Below are 22,189 nucleotides of genomic sequence, written 5' to 3'. Positions count from 1 at the left end.
CATTGACAGATCGTGCCTTTGGCACGCAAATTTTCGACATTTAATTAAACATTATTCTACAACTCCAGGGTCTGCAGCTCTAAACTTTCCTGCCTGTAAAGGTCCTTTGTTAAGTACATACGTTCACAAACAATACTTCCTGTGGCACCCAAGGTGACACGCTGCCGAAAGTTATGCTCATCCAAGTGCGCCCACCAGCGCCTCCAAATTTCTTCGTAAGACTTCAGGTTATCTATGGACCTCAGAATTTTTGCCTGACACACATTGAGGGATTCACCAGTGTGCAGGCATGCTCTATTTCCTATATGTAATCTCACCACACCGCGGTACCGAGACACGCGTTCCTGTGCGGATTATTTGAAAATTGCCTCTGCACACATTGAAGACTGAACGGATGCAAGACAGACGCAGCAAAGCGTGAATGAACTCTTAAGATCACACTGCGAAAGATTAAAGAACGTAAGTTGTAGGCTCTGTTCTGTCAACATGCAATATTTATTTATTTATTTATTTATTTATTTATTTATTTATTTATTTATTTATTTATTTATTTATTTATTTATTTTCAATACTGCTAGTCCCATCAGGGACCATAGCAGGTGGGCATATAAAAATGAAATACATGATAACGAAAGCGCATGTAAAAAATGCGTGTCAATAAGCCAAAGAAAAACACAAAAGAACAAGGTAATAACACATATAAAAAAGCAAATATAGATATCACATCTCTCGGAGACAATAACAGCAATACAGTGAATACATCATGAAAAGAATAGCAAACGAGAACAAAAATAACAGTAAACACCTTAACGATAATCAGCATGGCTTACAAGAGTTGAAAAGCATGTTATCTGAATAAGACTGCATTACTGATTACTTGCCATGGATTCTAACCGTGATGTGAACTGAGATAATCAATCTGCAGAAATGACTGAATGGTCGAGACGATTCCATTCCCTCATCACGAGGGGGAAATAAGAGTATACATGAATGTGTCATTATGGCATGGATATTTTGTTATAACGTGTACATGTTTATGTCTCGATGATCGTGACTGCGAAAAACATGTATTTTGTTAGGTCTATCTTATAATAGTTGCAAATCAAGTTAAATAAAAATTTGAGCCGTGTTTGATTCGCTCTCGATGATAGTGTCGCTAAACCCGAAATAGCCGCAAAGTTAGTGGGTGAATCTGTGCGCTTGTACTTGTAAATAAACGGCAGCGCTTTTCGCTGCACTTTTTCCAGTTTTGCTATATTAGTTACTGAGTGGGGAAACCAAACTGTGTTAGCGTACTCCAAAACCGGTCTCACGAAAGTAGTATATGTAGTATATATATCTTGACTGTGCGCCGAGCTCTTGCCTAGCTGTGCACACACATTTCTCAAGCAGTAGTGATTTTGTGCTGCTGTAGTAATGGCGGTAACCGCTAACTGCGGTACCATGCCAGCTATAGTGAAGCTACGGCAGATGACGAGGACATGCGCTTCAGCGCTTCTGACGGTGGGATCTGTAGCGGTTACGGATTTCATTTGCGATGGCGTGTCAGCTGCCACGGCGGCATTCAGCCATGACATTACGGATTCTGCGACGGCTCGGAAGGGCGTGCCCATACACAAGTGCAGCGTGTAGTTGTTCTGACTAGCCCAATATCGCACGCGCCGTGCTGAGCTCACGAAAGTATGCGATGTACAAGGGTAGTTCCATAAGTTTCCGTATCTGACTAACTTTTAATGGCGTTCAGAATTTAAACAACTGCGCCACTTTTCAATGTTATTCTCTCTTCATTTCAACACACTTTTCACTCCTCTGAACTAACATTTCTATGCCCTTCAAAAAATAGCCTGGACTTCCTTCTTCAAAATGTCCGCGGCCTGCGTTGTTCCCTTCATCGTCAGCAGCAATTTTTTTTTTTTTTTTGCCGCAATGACCTTTCTTCAGCTTTGTGAAGAGGTAGCAGTCACTGAGCGCCAGGTCTGGGCTATACAGCTCGGTGCTCGATCTCCTCGAAGCCACCGTCCTTGGCTGCAGCCATCGCAACGCTCGCCGTACGAACTAGAGCGTTGTAGTGAAGCAGGCGGACGCCATGATAGAAAACCCCTCACCACTTCTCGTTTACTACATCATGCAGTTCGTCTAAAAGTGAGGCATAACACTGTGCGTTCATGGCGGTATTCCTTTCCTTGAAGTCGATCAAGAGAATCACGCGGCAATACCAAAAGAATGTTGACGTGGTCTTGTTGGTCGACCTGAGTCACATTGGCTTTTCTCGGTGGCGGTTCTCCTGGTTTACGCCATTACATGGATTCTATTCTGGAAAGGGGATCGTAGTAAAGGACCATGGTTTCATCCCCGGTGGAAATCGACTTCAGCGCTTTTCTCTCATTCTCACGGCAAAGCTAAAAAAAGCTTTAGTGAACGGGTCATACTATGCTCCTTCTATACAGAATAAAGTATTCGGGGCTCCCATCTTGCAGTGACCTTTGTCATGAATTATTCTGGACACGGTCGTTACAAAGAGTACAACCCGTGCCGTGATTTCTATCAAATTCAGCCTCCTGTCATTGAGCACTTCCCTCCTCAACGAGAGAAACCACTCCTACAGTTATCACCTCCACGGGCCAACCACTGCGGGGCGCATCGTCAATGCTCTCTCTTTTTATAGCAATACGAATTCACTGTATAATAAGAAAGGGAAGCTTCCGCGTAGACACCACTCAAACGTTGTTTGATAATATTTGGAGAAACCCCTTCTCTGGTGAGGAACTTAATTACGGCTCGGTACTCGATTGCATGCCTCGTGTTTGTCAAGCGAATGCCTACTACCGACAAACAAGTGCGCCGAGTTGAAACTCTTACGCTAGCCTCCTAGTACACGGCGCTGCGTGCCTGAGGCGGCCATATTGAAATTGATGTAAGTTCTACATGCTATGCCGGAAACTTATGGAATTAAATTATGGGGTTTTACGTGCCAAAACCACTTTCTGATTATGAGGCACGCCGTAGTGGATGACTCCGGAAATTTGGACCACCTGAGGTTCTTTAACGTGCACCTAAATCTAAGTACACGGGTGTTTTCGCATTTCGCCCCCATCGAAATGCGGCCGCCGTGGCCGGGATGAAACTTATGGAATTACCCTCGTAAATACGCCGTGTGCTGTAAGGACTATAGGGGAGGAAAAACCGCAGATTTAAAGGAACTAAATGAAAACTCTGCAATACCAAGCACGAAATGCTAAGCTGTATAGTCCGCAGCGTACCTTGGGCTGAATTCACAAAACTTTTCTTTCGTAAGTGCTCTTTGCCACTGGCCGGCCGCCGATAGTTAAGGATATGTCAAGCATCAGGTTTAGTTGGAATTCTCTCTTACGAACAATTTTAGCGTAAGATGGTTTTGTCAATTCGGGTCCTTTTCTAGAGATCGTAAACGTGTAAATAAGCGAAGGAAAAAAAAAAGCCCAACACAACTTGGATTCTAACTGCAAATTTACAGATTGCCAGTCGGAAGTGTTACCTCCCGACCACTCCACAAAACGAACACGGATAATAATACAGGCCCTTCAGAGTGCAGTAGGGCCTCCAGTTGCTCTGATAGGCTGACGCCACGCCCTCTTCAGAACTTAAATTTATGTATAAATCAGCATTAAGGTGAAACTGTTCAAGCGAAGCAAGCAGCAAGATGTGAAAGGCCGGAAGCAGAAGAGGACAAGTATTTGTCTTTCCACTTTACGAACGAAGCGCGCCACTTGTATAATAAGGAGGTGTTCTTATCGGTAGTACATTGCTCGGCATGTACCTGCGAATGTTTGTTCCAAATGATACTGCATGAAACATTGCAAGACTTCCTGCATGGTTGCGCGGACGTCAATGCTATACCAGAAAGAACATGCTGCTGAAGAACTACGATTGACTGACGCACTGATTCGCCGACGCTTGACAGCTGGTCTATGTGAGAGCACGACCCTAAACAATTTAAACGAAGCCAGTGGCAAAAAAAGCGACAGGCAGGATTGTAAATAAAAGAAACAGCTCTCCACTTCATCGCTGAGGACGCCATATACATGAAGTAGCAGGATGGCATCCATAGCCTAATTTAACTATATGACGAGCTCAAAAATGATTTGGCGCAGACCACTGGGAAATAAACCCCTATGGCTTTTTAGTTGTTTGAAATGCTGAAGTTCCCGAGCACCCTTGAATTCTGTAAGGTGCAGGCTTCGTACAAAACGCTCTTTTAGCACCGTGAAATTTATTCCAAGGGTGCACTAAGAGTGTTATGCTAACGAGCACACCAATTCTTGAAACTTTCAGTGAAAGTAAGAGTGCAAAAGGGGCGTTTCGACACAGAATCCACCCCCGGCAGTGTTATTTTCCTGAGTGTGTATTTGTAATTATATACTGCATTTAAATTTTCCGATAAACTATCCATATCCTTATAAAGGAAAAGTGAAATGTAAGTGGAAGGCAATTTGCCGCCGAGCGTTTATCGCCCAGTTTCCTCCTCCTAAGATAACGTTCTACTCGAGGCCTGCAGTTTTATGAAATTAAAATTTAATCATATTATGCGGTTTAGTACCTAGCAGTACGTCGGAGCTGCACACTGCGCTATTAAAAACGCCATAACGGACGGTTCCGCATTAATTTTGACCACCTGTGGTCCTTCAACATGCACCCAAAGCACAGACGGCATACGGGAGCGTTTTTGCATTCCGCCCCCATCGGAATGCGGCCACCGCGGGCGCGGAACGAGACCACGACCTCGTGCTTAGCAGCGCCGTAGGTGCACTGAGCCACCGCGACGACCGTGTCTCTTTTAATGATCAACCTATTGCCACGAAATTAACGAAAATAAAGTTATTGAAAGAATAATTTGTCTGTCTAAACTGACTTAGTGTTTCACTTGCGCTTCCGAGTTCGAGTGCCGCTGGTGAAAGAAACGCGAAGGTAAAGCAGTATATTTCCGAGACGTAGAAGTCCCGGCCACGGCGGCTGTATTTCGATGGGGGCGAAATTCGAGAACATCGTGTGCTTTTTCATAGTTTGCCCATGCAAGAAGTGAACATCTACGGAGACTGCAGCAATAGCCCTAGCTATCCAACATCAGAAGAGGAGAGGCCACTCCTCAACCATAGTAACTTACTCTCAAGGGGCATCTCGCTTATTTATGAAAAGCCGTTCACCTTCTACTACCCTTAGGTTGCTAGGTCGTAACTTGCAACGCTACCACACTGTAATGTGGTGCCCAGCACAGTCAGGCCTCGTAGGCAACAAACTGGCTGATGCTCTAGCTCGTCATCTTTGCAACTGAGCGGAGCAGCCCAGCTCACACGTCTTGTCTATGCCGAAACACCCACGCGAAATGTTGGAATATCAGCGTTTGACACGCCAAAAATACGCCTCCCCGCACAAACACTTAAACGATGAAGAGGCCACAAACCTCGGAAAAATCCAGACCGATGTTTATCCGCACCTTCCGAAATTTCACGCGCTCTACCCTACACAATATCGAGCCCGTGGTGTGGCGGTAGACCAACCCTTTCCCCCGTTTCGAGGACGTGTGAAAGAATGCCGCCAGAGTTAGCTATTCATCCTAACACGAACAAACAACAATCATTAGCGGAGCAGCGGGAGGTACAGCTCGCCAGCTCGGACCTGGGGGTGCCGAGGACGCTCCTCCAGCAAGTCCAGCGGGGGGCCAAGGCCAGTGGAGACCTGGACTAAAGGAGCCACCCATCGCTATTTGACCCCTTTTCACCCACTCCCTTTATTAATAAAGTTTTTACTACTATTACTACCCGTGTACCTACATTTCGGTGCATGTTAAAGAAACCGAGGTGGTCGAAATTATTCCGGAGCACCCTCCTACGGCGTGCCTCAAAATCAGATCGTGGTTATGGCATGTAAAATACGATAATGTTTATTTCTTTTCTTTTAGACATAGAAGAAAGAAAATACAAGAACAAATTCACACTAACTGAGGCGAACGTGCCCCATCTTCCTTCTTTATCTGGTCGTCCGTTTTTTTTTTTTTTTTGCTCCTTTTCTAGCATTGACATCAACTCGCCCACTAGTTCACCACTCTTCTCGTTTCAAGAGTTCACGTACAAACGACAGTCGGTATAACCTCATACGCACAAAACCTATGGCTACTTAGCGCAGAAGGAATTAAATGCGCTAACTTTCGACTGTTAACTTTCGACACAGACCGTCGAAAGTTAGCCCCGCTACCCTCGTCCCATTCTCTTTTTTATTTCCTTTTGCGCTAAGTGCTCATAGGTCTTTATGCGCCTGAAGTTGTTCACTATGAATTGACTAGTCCACCGACGCGAACGACCGTCAATAGAACATCGAAAATATTACGCCTAGCGTTCAACGTGCGCTAAGTTGCAGGCGGTAAATTTCACCATGACCGTGTGAAGTACAAGTCGCATGTTCATGGTCATATACAGGGTGTTTCACGTAACTTGAACCAATTATTTTTTTTAAAAAAAAGTGGTTCACGTGCCGCAGCTAGGTGAAACCAATGACATATGGTTTGCCGTCATGTGGCGCTCCAGAAAATATTTTTTTTATATTCCTCTTAATTAGCTAAATAACTGAGATCAATTATTCAATTTCTTTAATATTCGCTTTAGGGCCAAGTGCGTTTCGTTACGTTGTAGAAGGGGTTCAGAAACGACCGATACAATTTTTTGTGACAACGTACATGCTGTGCGGTGACTTGTTCAACGTTTAAAGAAGGCCCGCGAAATATGTTACAAAATCACGTGACCGCACTCATGCGCTATCGTATTGTAGCGCTCTCAACGGCTGCTTTCTCCAGACGCTGAAAAGCAGCGACGCAAATTAACGCTAGCGCCGTCTCCCGGCAGCAGCTTCCATCCCCCCATAAACGAATGCAACTTTCAATTTTTTTTTCTTGAACACCAGGCAACCAACTGCGCCAAGTGTTACACTGAACGACGTAGACTACAAAACGCAATTTTTACGTGAAATTTGAGCAAGGAGAACCCAGCGATACGCACAACACCCTTTTCAAAAGGTTCTTAGCGAAATATGAACGTTCCTGTACGACCCAAACAAATGTGCCGGTCACCGAATCTGTTCTCTACGGAATTACGCAGTGAAACAACATACGCTACCTAAATATCCTCAGCACAACAAATATGCGCTTTCAAGCACGTCGTCGCTTTATTATAGGGTAACTACTCAAGGGTAACAAGATGCGCGCTAACGCGAAGCTAGGTGACCCAAGACTTCTGCAATGGGAGAAGAACGTGAAGAGTTATAAAATAAAAATAAAATTGCACGCAGCATGTGTTTCTTTGCATAGCTCTAAATGAAACGTTTCATGAAAGTTTCGCTTAACGTTGCTTCCAACAAGTGCGTTATATCTGCCATATTTTTTTTCTTCTTTTTTCCTATTCGAGGTTCTTTCTTTCTCTTCCTGTGATAGACTGACTGCTGAATTGCAGTTGCTCGTTATTCGTATTACTATTTATGTAGCTTTTAAGTTCTACATTCGTTTTTCTTGCTTTTTTTCGTCCTTCCATGGGGTTGAAGCGTCCACCGTTGTGTGAAATAGTTACCGCGTCCTTCTTTTGAGATCCACTTCCTCCTCCAACTCTTCCTACCTTCCGCTATCTTGACCGATTGTCCGTTGTCGGCGTGGCCCGATGTTTGTGGCCATCATCATGAATGAATGAATTAATTAATAATGAATCCTTACCAACTAGCTCAGCTTTCTGTCGTTCTAATCATCATCATCATCATCATCATCATCCTACCCACCTGGAATGGTCGGTACGGAAATTTCAATAATAAAATGTTTTAGTGCGCCGTCTATGTAGACATGATGAAAGTGAATGTACCGGAAATTAAAGCAGTTGTGCTTGGTGATGAACACTCGTTCACTGGCCTAAACGAGCTAAAGGTTGTGTTTATGATAAATGTATTGTTCCTTTTGTAGTATCTGCATAAAACGGGCCTCTAAGCTCATACTCAATTTCATTCCGACATTACTCTTCATGGCAACACAGGCGAATAAAAAATTATGATTGCCCCACCGAGGCATTGCGAATTGATATGCAAGTAATCCCAGAGTCTTCAGATAATCGAACTGAGCCAGCAAAAGTTGGCTATATTCACTAGGCAATTTAAAGAAATTTCTAAAGAAAAATCACCACGCGCCGTGGTTGCTTAGAGGCTATGGTGTTGGGCTGCCAAGCCCGAGTTCGCGGGATCGAACCCGGGCCACGGCGGCCGCATTTCGATGTGGGCGGAATACGAAAACGCCCATGTACTTAGATTTAAGTGCACGCTAAACAACCCCAGGTGGTCCGGAGTCCCCCACTACGGCGTGCCTGATAATCATATCGTGGTTTTGGCACGTAAAACCCCATAATTTTTAAAGAAAAATCACCGCGCAAGCACTCCGTACAGATGGTTACCTAGAGAAGCTGAAACGTGCGGCCCCCGTGTTTACCACTAAGTTAATACCGACGATTCATTAAACGACGGCCTGGTAGGCTGCCGGATCCTCGGTACGCAGTTGCTGCTTGCACTCAGCTGCACGAGCCTGTTCTTGTGCCCGGGCTGCAGCATCGGCACGGCGTAGACGAGCTCATTCCCGGTTCTGCACGCGGCATTGCTGATCGAAAGCTGCCTGCTCTTCAGAAGTACGTGTGAGGCTTGGCCTACCCATTTCGGAGCCTGAGAGAAACTGCTGCGCGCGCGCTCGGCTACGACAGAGAGCAACGACGTCACTACTGGTGCAGCCAATCGCGCGCCTCTCTTTCTTTTTATTTACGCATGCGCATGGGGTTGCGCCGGAGGAGTTTTTGGCGTACAGGCGACAGACGAACGGACGGACGAATCGGCTAGCCATACAAAGCTTCGCCGTAAAAATCTGTCTGATCAACACTTATGGACGGAAGAATGATTGCTACAACATGAGGTAATTCCTTACTACAGGTGACAGCCATTAAATTTTGCTTTCGACGTGCTTCAAGAGCTGTCCAGCGCGCGCGCCAGTGAGAACGTATCTTGCTAAAGATGCCTTCGTCAAAATGGGCTTCACCGCCATAAGGGGCTTTGTGGGGAGAAGCCCGCTTTACTCATTTCGTTTGCGTAGGCTCTGGGCGGGCGTTGCCCGCCGCCAGTGGTTCCATAGTGTGCAACAGCACGCCGGTTCCAGCATGCCGCCACCGGTGCCATAGTCCAGTATGACGGGGTGAGGCGCATCCGACTGTACAAACCGTACGGAAAACGGAAAGCCTTTTACCCAGTGCCATGCGCACGGCCAGTTTTGCGCCCTCCCGTGGTCGTCCCTTATGGGCCGCCACGGGCCGGTTCCGATAGGAGCCAGGCAGTTTACTCTGTGCATAACGGAATCGTAAAATGCGCTGCACATAAAATGTCCGCGTGTAGATATTTAATATACTTTTCAATCTATGCATCTGCACCGCGGGTATCGGACAGAGCAGCTGATGTGAACGACGATATGCGATAACTAACGCTCTGCCAAGGGTCGCTGGCGTACCCGCAAGGCACAATAGTTCTCCTGGCGAGGATCCTTGATCGGCCGGTTGCAGTGGTCAGAATGGGCGCGTGCAATTTCAAGCACAACTTATTCGTGTCGGCAGCGATGTCGCGGAACAAGCACGATGAAATTGTTCGCAGTGCGTGCGTGAGATTTTCTTCGAAGCTATTTAAAACAAATATTCCATGCCTTCCTGCCGCGACAAGAAAACTGTATGCATGCTCAATGAAACATTCCCCCATAGTGACCATTGCAACATACTGCGCGTAGCAGGCGAAGTTTTCATTTGTTCGAACGCATTTTGAACAAAACATTCCACAATATAGAAAATCCGAGTGCGGAGCAGTGGGAGAGTGTGCTCTCCAGCGGCAACTCATGCCTCCAACGGGGGCTGGTACACCATGCCCGACGAGCACCCAGGCTCAGTGATGCCCTGGAATAGGGGCGCCAACCCTGCAAGACGGTAGTCACCATCGACAAGAAGAAGATGGAAGTACTCGGTCTGACCGCTGAATGACTCTGTAAATAAATAGCAATAAAGTGTATCCTATCCTATCCTATCCTATTTTGCACTCAATAGTGCCAACTTACACCGCGCGTGCAAACAAGTGTTTCGCGTGTTGTCGATCGCGACTATAAGCTAAGAACAGACATGCTCAACCAAGTATCCACGCTAAAGACAAGGTAGACGTACATGGTAGTTCAAATGATTCAATGATTACATGCCGATCATATCTCTCTATTCAGACTGTTTTTCTTTTTATTTATTCACACAATACTGCAGACCTTTATTTAGGTCTAGGCCGGGCCATATTTATTACGCACTCATTTCTTAGCTTATTTCACGCGCACTTACGTCGACTTTGTCTTGTTTAGCGTCTTCCCTCGGTTGACCCTTTCCTTTTTCCGCGTTTGACACCCTATAATGAGTCCCTGACCTCGTTGTTTCTGTCTTTCTCTCTGTCACGCAACCGCGAGGCATAGCAGCTATAAGCCACGAGGTTTTACGGCTTCTTCAAAACACAGGTCCAAGGTTCGGGCGACTCAGTCGCGCGGCCGGCGGCTTTCCGCTCTCCCTGCTATTCGACCTAGCTTCCCTGCGTCCCGATGATGATGATAATGATTTTTTAGAGCGCACCACCTAGGCGCCCGCTTCTGCGTTGAGCGTCGGCGTCCCTCGGCGTAACCGAGCGAACGAGAACAGCGAAAGATGAAAGAGCGAACGCGGAGCACAGCGGCGGATAAAAGACGGGGAGAGCGGAGAACGCGAGGAGGAAAGCGAAGGAGAAGGGTGCAGCGGAAGCATGAGGAGGAAAGCGGAGGAAACCACCTTGAAGCACCACCAGATGGCGCTCACGTCTGCGCATCCGCGGCATCGGCCGTGCGGGAGAAAGTATCAGAAAGCTCGCCTTCGCACATGCGTTCGCTGCAAACGTTTTCCGGTAAATATTACGGTTGCACAAGCTGCAGTTGCCGGAAAGTGGCAACTGTGTGGCCGGCCTACATATAGCGCCGCGTGTCGCGGCTCTGCCAGTCGGTGCGGTGATCGGTCTGATGTCTCAATATATCTCGAAATGAAAACACGTATAGAGCTGCGCTCAAATTTTGCACGAGGAGCATCGTAATCGTCGGTTAATTATTTATTGGCTTCCCGTTTGAAACGGGGCGGAGGCAAAGAGTGCCCTAGCCTACTAGCTTTAATCAGGTTTAACTACGTCGATCACTATCTAGCCTTTTGTCTATCTCATCTCGATCTTAACTTTCGTGTTTAAAACCTCTGTGACTATAATCTACCATTACCTACACTTGCAATGAGTCTGCTTCTATCAATCTCTTCCCTTATTTTCTTCCACCAATACTCTAATCGTCTTCTACGTATATCGGATGCTGAGCAGTTTGCTTCCATCTTTGAATATTGCCACATCCTATATGGTCGCCGCCGGTATGTGCCAGGCGATGAAAACGACGCTGAAGTAGCGCGCGAATAGAAAAACAGACACGACAACGAAGTCGCGTTGACTGCTCTGATAAAGTGCTTTCATACGTCCTCTACACCGGCTTTCCCGTCTCCTACTAGGCTGTGACAATATCAACGCTTCTGGAAGGTGGACACTCCCAACGAGTCTTGCTGAGTCAATATCTTGGCATTACATTACGATGCGCCGAGTCGTTTCCAGGCTTTCTTTGCAACACACACGTGTCCTATCCTGTAGCGTATATTTGCTCCTGTATGTTTTTGACCTTAAGCAACCAACTCGAGCCTCAAATAGCAAGGCGCTTCCCTTCGCGTTATCGTACAGGTTTTCCCTTCTAATTTCTTTCCTCTTATTCTTGTAAATCCCCATGGTCTGTTTTGTTTCCATTCTTAGCATCCAATTCACTATCTCTGTTTTTCTCACTTTCTTTCTGATGACTCTTGGTTGTCTATTTACACTTTCAATCACCCTGTGCCTGGTCGCAAGCTTTCCTGACCTCTTCCTCCATTGAGTGTTCACGCTTTTCAGGTACAGATACTTGCGCACTTTAGCCGCCCATTTATTTTGATCCATGTTCCTCAGTCTTTCATCAAAACTAATTTTGCTCTGCACGTTTCTGAACCCAACCCATGTAACCTTGCACTGCTTCATTTGCGGCTTTAGAGTGGGCCGCCAAAGCCTGTCGGCCTACCGCCTTATGGTTAATCTCCAACCCCGACAAGATTTCTGATTGATAACATAAAATTGGACTTGCGAACATTAGCGCTGGCACCATTGCACTTTTCCAAAGTCGTCGCACCCCCTCGTATTTATTATAGCCCCAAAGTGCTCTGTTTCATTACTGTTGTATTCGGCTTCCCTTTCATTTATAGGTTATCTTGGTGGACTTGAGTAGGTATTTCCTTCGTTTGTGCATACGCCCAGGTATTTATATTTCTTTACCTTGGGTATAACTTCCTGTTGAATTGATACCACGTCATTACTCGTCTCTTCATTAGATATTATAATCTTCGATTTCTCGGTGCTACACTTAAGGCCTAGATTCGTCGCTGCATTGCCGCTTATATTCGCACGTCTCTGTAAACCCCTTGCATTATCCGCTACTAGCACTATGTTGTCTACATACATCAGCCCAGAGACCTTCCGTCGTACCTTCTGCCTATTACAGACCTAAGATAGATCAAAACCTAATTCAGTTCTCTCCAGTCGTCTTACTATGGCATTAACATTGCAATAATTCTGCTCTATAGCTACGTGGGTTCCGAGGACAAAGCAAATGTGAAGTAAAACCTTTGGATAACAAGGCCATATAATTCATTAGGAATCCAATAGAGTAACATAAAGCTTGAAAATATAAACACCTCACCACCCCGCCAAGGCATGGCGCCTACGAATCAACCGCCGAGCCTCCACCCGGCAAACCACTGCAACTGCTTCCTGTGCACTCCTTCGTCCCGCAGCCACCTGAAAAGAGCGTTCGCTCTTTTTATAGCGATAACAATTATATGGACACTCCAGGCGCATTTGCACCGTCGGCGTCGCCATGATGCTCCGTGTAAAGTCCAAGTGTGATAACATGGTGGTCGCGCGCCGTACGCTGCGTGTGCGAGTTAAAACGTACGAGGGTGAGCCGATGATGGTGGCTCGATCTCGCGCGCGCAAGGGAGGAAGGCGGTCAGGTCTCTCATCGCGCGCAAGGAACCGGGGAGGCCACCGGGGCGCGCTGACACCATGATTGTCAATTTAGTTAGTAAGCGAGTGTTTAAAAGTTTATACGGCCAATAAAACTGCTATCCTTACTTCGTATACCTGTCTAACAATTTGCTATTAAGATTTCTGCCGTTTTACGTGCCAACACCACGATCTCATTATGAGGCATGCCGTAGTAGGGGACTCCGGATAAATTTCGACCATCTGGAGTTATTTAACTTGCATCTACTACTGCACGAGCAAAGCACTGCACGAGCCCGGGCCCGCGCTGGACTCGGGCTTGAAGCCCTGGGAGCGGGCTGGACTCGGGCCCGCTCATTAAAGGGCCTAAGTAGGTCCTTAGAACACACGCGAACGTTATGCATTGCATGGTCCAAGGCATTCTGTGTCAAGCTGTAGTGACACGTGCAAAGATATGGCTCTTGGTATACCTAAGCAAAGAAAATAGAAAAGCAGATGAAGCTCTAATTTTTTTTAAGAATGAACGTTGTTTCCGCGTAAGGAAAAACAAATTCACAACAAACAACAAACAAACAGTAGAACCTCGTTCATACGTTTCGGAAAAAAATGTGAGCAAGATGTACCAACCGGGAAAACGTACGATCCGAAGTAACTAAAAAAATTGACAGACTGAACTATTGTTAATATCGATTGTTGATATGCGAAGCCTCGCGCGGATCGTTGCGGCACAAGACGCCGATAAGCCTCGAGCTGGTGGTGCTCCGGCGGCCCGAGACCCGTTTCGTTGTTTTCCTATTGCGTGGTGTTATAAGAGGGCGACAGAAAACCGAGACGAAATTGAGCTGGTGGGCGACGCCCGATGCCGCCGAAGCGAAACGTGATGCCCGCATCGCCCCGCCTGCAGCAGGGAACGGCGGCGCGTTTGGATTATCGTCTCTGAAAGCGTGCAGTAGGCTACCGATGGTACTACGTACCCCACGTTGTAAAACAGATAGGTAAAGATGCTTATATCAATAGGTTTGGCAGCGATAGCTGTGAATGCGGCATACGACGATACGGGCGGAGATTTGCTGTTACCCGAATAATAAACTGTGCGCACCGTCGTTTTCACGTGAGACGGGTGGCTATATACTGTTCTTGATCGTGCGCGCCTTGTCTTGTTTACATGAGATCTAGCGGCCGGAAAACGTATCATATGACCGCAGTTCGGCGATGCCAAAAATCGTGTTTTCCGAGAACGTATGAACCAGAAAGCGAAGATGCTTATCGCTGCTGCATTGGCAGTGATAGCTGCGAATGCCGCGTGCGACGACCCGTAGAAGATCTGCTGATACTGAAATGAGAAACTGAGTGCACGCCGGCGTTTTCACCTGAGACGGGCGGGCGAGTATTGCGGTGAAGCTGCCACGGCAAGCAGCCATAGACTGTTTTCGATCGCGCGCGCCTCGCACACTGTCTTGTTTACACGAGATCTAGCGGCCGGAAAACGTATCACATGATCGCAGTTTGGCGACATACTGAGCATTGGTGCCGAAAAATTGTGTTTTCCGGTAACGTATAAACCGGTAAAAAATCAGCGTAACTCTAGTGAGTCATTTTTTGTGTTCTCGATTACGAACGTTGGCGACAGAAAACGTACATAACAGGAACGCATCAACGAGGTTCTACTGCAGTGTATACAAAAACCCGCTCTTCAAACCATTTCCCTCTTATTGCTTTTGCGATTGCACTATTGCCAGTCTCGATACCATTATATTATTTTAGCGCTAACACAGGCGTGTCTATTTCTACTTGTGCGTTTATATTCTGCTGCATGCTCGTGAATTCACCTGGTCGTGTATATATATATAGACAAACAGGTGGGGAACGATCCTTGCCGCAGGTGGTGACAACCTTCGCATTTCGCGAAGGTTGCGAACGTTGTGGGACCGTTCCCCACGTGCGGCAAGTTGTTTTTTCATCCACTTTCATTTCTATTAATTTATCGTTTCTTTATTTCATTTATTAACCACAAGTAATTTCCCCTATGTTGTCCTTGGTGTCAGTGTTTTTTGGCTTCTCATGATATGACTAATAAAAATCGGGACCCTCGGTTAACCCCCTCTCTTCTCGTTCATTACATAACGGGGGTCCTGAATCCGGCAACATTGATGCCTTGAGGTAGCATGTGTGGATTTATTGACCGGTTGCCTTCACCCAAAAAGATCACGTTCTCGTGACGCCTGCGGCAGAAAGGATGTTTCACATCCGCCGCCAAGGTCTGTGAGTGGTGGCGCTGGCTAACGCTCCCAGGTTTCTACTAGCAAACATAAATACCCAAGAAAGTGGATGGGGAAACGGCGCCGCGGTAGCTCAATTGGTAGAGCATCGCACGCGAAATGCTAAGGTTGTGGGATCGTTCCCCACCTGCGGCAAGTTGCTTTTTCATCCACTTTCATTTCCATTAATTTATCGTTTCTTTATTTCATTTATTAAGCACAAGTAATTTTCCCTATGTTGTCCTTTGTGTCAGTGTTTGTTGGCTTCTTATGATATGACTATAAATATATTCGCATGCTAAACGACCTCATTGGACCACATCGTACGGTCAAGGCACATGCGCATAAGCGGAAAAATAACAGCACAAGCAATGAGCCAGATCACTGACGTTCCCATGGAAGAAACAAAGATTTTGGTCTTTTATTGCTTATGCACTACAGCTGACTAGATCCCCAGATGGTGAGGCTGACACATACGGCACTACCTGTCAGTAGCGAACGTAATGATATTGCAGCTGGGTACGTATTTCAAGAGAGGAGGAGATGCTTGAAGCCGGAGAACCTGGACAACGTGCTGCTTTTGCACAAGAACATGTAGATATTTGTCTTTTGCTGGCCTTCGCCCAGTCCTATTCTTGTGGCATCGTTTACGGGTGCAATCTTTTTGTGTCACTGCGTTCATTTTAAGAGTATTTTCTATCTTTACTTCATAAAGAAGGGAAGAACATTTTATCTGGGATAGCCTGAAGCATGGTGTGTGACAGCTTGATCATATAATTTATATTGTACGTCATGATTACGCTTCGTGTCGAAGTCAGAATATCCTGAACACGGGGTCGCGGGATCGAATCCCGGCCTCGGTGGCCGCATTTCGATGGGGGTTAAATGCCAAAACACCCGTGTACTTAGATTTAGGTGCACGTTAAAGAACCCCAGGTGGTTCAAATTTCCGGAGTCCCCCACTACGGCGTGCCTCATAATCAGAAAGTGGTTTTGGCACGTAAAACCCCATTATCAAAAAAAAAAAGGTCGGAATATCAACAATTGATATTTCGTCTGCTTTTGCTTGCTGTTCGCCATATATAACCTTAAGCTTGTTTATCTTCTGAAACAAATTATTAATCAAGAGCCTCTTTTAAGAATTTATAGTAAGTATTGTTTCCAACGTGAAGTGTTACAAGAACATTAAAGAGCATGTCCTGGTTTGGCTTCTATCCGCTATTTCATGTTAGTTGTACACTTAAAAAAAAAAACATTTTGCTGTGTTTATTGTAATGACTTTTCAAGTACCGCATAAGCAACATTTCATTTAAACTCTGGCCTATTACGCGAGAAAACCCCGATATGATTACGAGGCACAACATAGTGGGGACTGGATTAATTTCGGCCACCTGGAGTTCTTGAACGAGCACCTAACTCTAAGTACACCGGGCGTTTTTGCATTTCACTGCCATCGAAATGCGACCGCAGTGGCCGGGAATCGAAGCCGCGTCCTAGAACTTAGCAATAGAACAGCTTAACCGCTAAGCTACCACCGCGGGTAAAGCAACATTTCAATGCACGTACACCGGTGAGCAAAACTATACGGACAAGGGATTGTGCGATAAAAGTCATTTTCTCCCCTCTCTGTGCATGCAACTTGAAATTAAAGATTGCTGTTCAAACTTGGCATTACGAATTTTCTTGTGCACTCGTCAGTTTCCGTTTATAAGTGTTAATTACAAATAAATTATGATTTAGCTGCGGCCCTGTGGTCCGTATACTTTTGCTCACGAGTGTACACGGTGTAACTTTTTGAAAGGGAACACACAAGCGCGTGGTGTGCGCTCAGCGGAGGTAAGGTCCCTGAATAAAACTAAAAGGTAGCGACATGCTTTTACCTTGCCGCCGCCGCTGCTGCGAGGAGCATGCGAGGAGGCAGGAGAGAAGGTATGCGTCTCCCAACTGGTTGAGTGCCGTCACGTGGTATATTTTTCACCCTTTTCTGTATTTTTTCTTCTTTTGCGCACCTCGGCACATTCACCACCATGACAGTTGGCCGTCGAGCTTCCGCGGCGAGGATCTCGCAAGGGATTTCGGATATTTTGGCTAAGTTTCGTAGCTAACCGCGGCATTGAAGAACTCAGTTTTGTTTTGTTTTATGTTAGCGACTAACTTTAAGAGTACTGGAGATGCAAACGTGTACGAACGGAGCTCTTTTCTTTGTTGACGGGGCATGGAGCTCAGGCATGGGTAAGCTTATACACAGGTGCTATTCGCGGTGCTCGTTCAGAGTTGTTTTCCTGATCGCCCTATCGTCAACAGGTGTATGAGGCTATTCAGTGCGTAGGCTGTGTTCTGTCATATATCGTGCTAGAAACGTAACACGTGTTATTGTTGTAGTACTGAGAGTGCGTAGCTTTGTCAGTCCACGCTTTTGTTAGGTGCTGCAGATATATTCCGCGAGGACAAGCTTTTCACTACTATATATAGTGCAAATGATTTTGACTATTGTGAGTAGGCTTTCTCCACTTTGCCGACTCGGCAGGATAAAGTCGTGCACGAGTGTGTTGGCTAATCTTGGGTTGGAACTGCGCAAGGGGGGAAAGCGCTCATTGATAGAAACCATTTCTATGTGTAACTTTCGTGCTTCCATACGCTTTGTTAAATGAAGTACAGGTCCCGCTGTAATGTTTGCGCTTAAGAGCCAACGGCACCTGTTTGTCATAAAAGCGTAGGTGTCAGTTTCATTGCATAGAGAGGTGCCAGCGACATGACGAAACGACGAGAATAGCTGAGAAGCGCCGAGTTGATCGCGCGCGTTTTTACATGACGCACACGTTATGCAGGCGAATATGTCACGCGCCTTGCGTTCGGTCATCATGTTACTAAGAAGATTAAATTATGAAGCTGCACAAGCTGCCACACCGCAGTCGACAGGGTACACGCAAGTACACACGTACGCACTTCGAGCAGCGCAAGCGCATCCGAGTAGTTGAATCCGCCGCTACATAGCGCTGCATATACGTGAGCGCATCGCCTTTGGCGCGTACCGGTGCACCTTCATCGCAGCCCTTTCACGTCGGGCAAGTGTCTCTAGAAAGCCAAATAAAGAATCTGATCAACGCAATACAAATAACTCGCGAATCGGGTTGATCTGTGCAAGCCGCGACAGTGTTTTTTGCAACCCGTTCAAGATAGCGCGCTTACCTTCGACTTAAATTCACTGTTGTAGATTTTGAAAATGATTCTGTGGCATTTAAGGCAAGGCTAAAGATGCAAAGCGCTCTTCAGTAAAGTATCACATTCTCATTCCTGTTGTAGACTGAGCTGGGGAATATAAAACAAGCACTCTGTTTACAAGAGGAAATTAAGACAAAATAGACTACTGAGCGTTGAACTTAGCTTATTTTTCAGCTTTTCTCCTGCAGCTTTGTTCAAACGCGAAATCTTGACACATGGAAGCTGCGCTGATTCAGTATCTTGTTCCAACTTCCAAGAAACCAAAAGCGCTTTCCAAAGTTGCTGGTATAGTTGGTGCAGTAACACACGCACGAAAGCTCCGCCCCTGCAACTTTCCCTTAATTACCACAGAGAGTTATTTCCCGCTTGTGAACTTCCGCTTGAGCAAAAATAAATAAGATTATATACACTGCCGCTGAATATATCCACAAAGGAACCGCGCTTCCTTATTGTGTGGAATAAGAAACTGCGTTGTAAACTTACCAACATAGCGACTAGCGCAGCAGTATTAACATTTAAATTTTGTACGTCAGTTTTTTTTCACCGCCAAGGGAGAGTGGACAGGGTAAAAAAATTCACCAACGATTACGATACTGCCTAACGCGAAATTTGAACGCAGCTATATACGTGTTTTCATTTCGCGATATATTAGCTGGCGCAGGAAATCTGTCTTGTGCGGCACGTTGCAAAGAGAGCAAAGCGTGGCGCGACTGCCTCGCCAATCGGGAGAATGCGAGAATCAGCGCGTGGGTATAGTGGTTAGAAGGGGGCAGTGCAGCGGGCGGCGTATCTGCGGCGTGCAAGGGAGAGGCGCGATGAGCGATGAAATTTCCCGACGCCGCTAGGGGCGCTGAAGCGCGCTGGTGTGGGGTCCGAAAATTTGGTTATCGGAATTCATCGTGCTTTTTTTTCCTTTTCATTTTACATTAGGACATTGGGCAGTATAATAGCAAGGGCTTAGTGGCGCAACCTACCGCCCCTTTCAAAAGGGGACGCTCATAATGTCTATCCATCCATGCAAGGACAAGCCGCGCGCAGCGCGGCCCTTGCCAGTGCAACGCAAGCGAGGTCTGCCGAACAAGCGTAGGCGTGTAGACCGCGCTTTTTTTGCACGTCGATCGTGATCACCGGGAAGCTGGGAAGCGTCGCACATGTGCCATTGTGATTATTTTGAGGTGCGAAGTGCGTGATATTGTGCTGTTCATGTGTTATGTATTAGATACTGCAGCGTGCCCTCATGGCGTCGAAAGCGCGAACATGCTTTGTACCTGGGTGAAGCGGGTACAGAACGTGCAAAGCCAAGGGCCTCCCTTTTTAAACCGCCTAAAGACGCAGCTCGGCGTGAATTGTGGTCGCGAAACATCAAACTTGCTGATAAGGAGTTGACAACAGAGTGTGTCCTTTGCGAATGGCACTTCGAACTGAACTACATCGAACGGACCTTTCAGCATGTGATGAACGGGGAAGTAGTCACCATAGAAGCAGTCACCACAGAAGCAGCTGAATGCAATGCAGACAGCGTGTTCAAGGAAAAATTTGACAGGGGAAGCCTATTGTACACTGGAGGTGAGTCAGCCACGCTCATTAAAGTGCTAGAGGATGCATTCACATTAGTTTTTTCAAGAGAAGCCTTATGCTTTTAGTGTGCATAATTTTATGCAGTTCTTGAGCAGTTTAACGCTATGCAAAGTGGGATGCGAGCTCCACTGCAAAAATGATCCAGTTTGCAGTGTTAACTAGGCTGCATTTTTTTCACATTGAATAAGGACAAGGCTCTTCAAAGGGGGCGCCAGAAACATTTGAAGATAAGGATAGTGAAGTAGAGCCTACTGCTAAGCTTGGTCTGATGTATGCATGTTTATTACTGTACTATGTAATAAAGTGTTTCCTCTCGTCTTGTGTAGCTGCACAAGAAAAGCAGTGACGGAAAATATTTAGTGCATGTTGACGTTCGCAAAAGCGCCCACATATGTACCTAGTGTTCTTTTACGAAGTTAATGCTTCTTAAACTGCATGTTGCTGGCGCATGCGGACGCGTATAATGAATTGAACGACGCGGTGATGTTATTACCCGGTTTATGCGCGCCGCCGCAGCGTTGTTTTTGTTTGTTTGCACGTACGATTTTCTCTGTGCCCACTGGCTACATTTGCGGCAGATGACCGAATGACAAAAGTTGAAAGTCGGCATTTCGGGTTGTTTGTCTTCATGTTCGCTTGCGCTGACGCCATACAAGCCTTTTAATAGACACCAACTCATCCAGAGTGGCCTTCAAATATGGCATCCCTCCTTTTTAAAATCCCATGGCTAACTATCTGCTGCGCGTGCCGGTGTAGCGAATAACGCATCTTTCCATTGTCTGCTCTCCGAAGAAGTGTCACCCTTCTTAATAATGCATCTATGAGCTGCAAGCACTTCGTAATATTTACATTACGCATTACATTAAAAATTCAAACGCGACGCAAAATGAACGCGACGCGCATGCAAGCTGCCGTGCGCCGCCCCCTTCAAAAGCCGCGAAAGCTGCACACCAGCTGCAAGTAGCACCATCTACGACTTTCATCGCTCCTTTGTGTAGCCAGCCGGCTCCCGCCCTTCACACCAACGGATCTAGTAACGTTGCTTCACACTGCCTCCTTGTAGCCACCGTGGCGTGGGCGAGGCGTGGGCGGGATTCACAACCGCCGCCGCATACCGACCATATCGATGGCGTCATCGGTGAACAGACGATGCGCGCAAATCCGGCGCCATCTCGTAGTGGTCGTCGCCGCAGAGCCCTTCTAGCTCGGCACTGCGCTTTTCTTCTCACGCTTTCCCAAAACTCTCCTCCTCCTCTTTCCGCCTCATAGATCCGTCGCACCCTCTTCCTCCGCTTTCCTATCGCCCTCTCTTCGCTATCGCAGTGTTTCATTCCCCGCTGTGCTCCACGTTCGCTCTTTCATCCTTCGCTGTGCTCGTTCGCTCGGTTACGCCGACGGACACCGACGCTCCCTGGACTGAGGGTTCCTCCCACACTGCTCTCGCCATTCAAATATTATTAATAAAGATGTTTTACTATCTCTTTCGCTGCAGGAACGGGCGCCTAAGAGCTGAACTCCGAAAAAGAGGAACTTTAAACGGCAACCTATTCTCCGCAGTTTTTTTTTTTCAAATGGAATCGATTTAGGCGATAGAGTAGCTTGAACAGCATTTGGTTTGAAGAATTATTTTGGAAGAACTGTGGCCAATGACAAATGTCTGCGGTATTATGCTACGTTGTCGGCACCACCGCGCGTGATCTATAGACCAAGCAAACAATTTTCTTCTCACTCGTCAGTGCAATAGCTATAGCAGTGGAAATTTCCAAATGACAGATTACATATGTCGATCGAGCACAGACAACTGACGAAGAACGAGGAGAATGCAGCCGATGCGCTAACAATCAAAGTTTTTTTTCGTGCCGCACACAGCGAATTATGTAAGAGGAAATGGGGGTAGCTTATTGTAACTGGGGTTATATGTGGATAGGAAAGAAAGAAGGACT

This window comes from Dermacentor variabilis, chromosome 1, assembly GCF_050947875.1.
Source record: "Dermacentor variabilis isolate Ectoservices chromosome 1, ASM5094787v1, whole genome shotgun sequence".
Classification (NCBI taxonomy): Eukaryota; Metazoa; Arthropoda; class Arachnida; order Ixodida; family Ixodidae; genus Dermacentor; species Dermacentor variabilis.
This window is presented reverse-complemented; position numbering follows the sequence as displayed.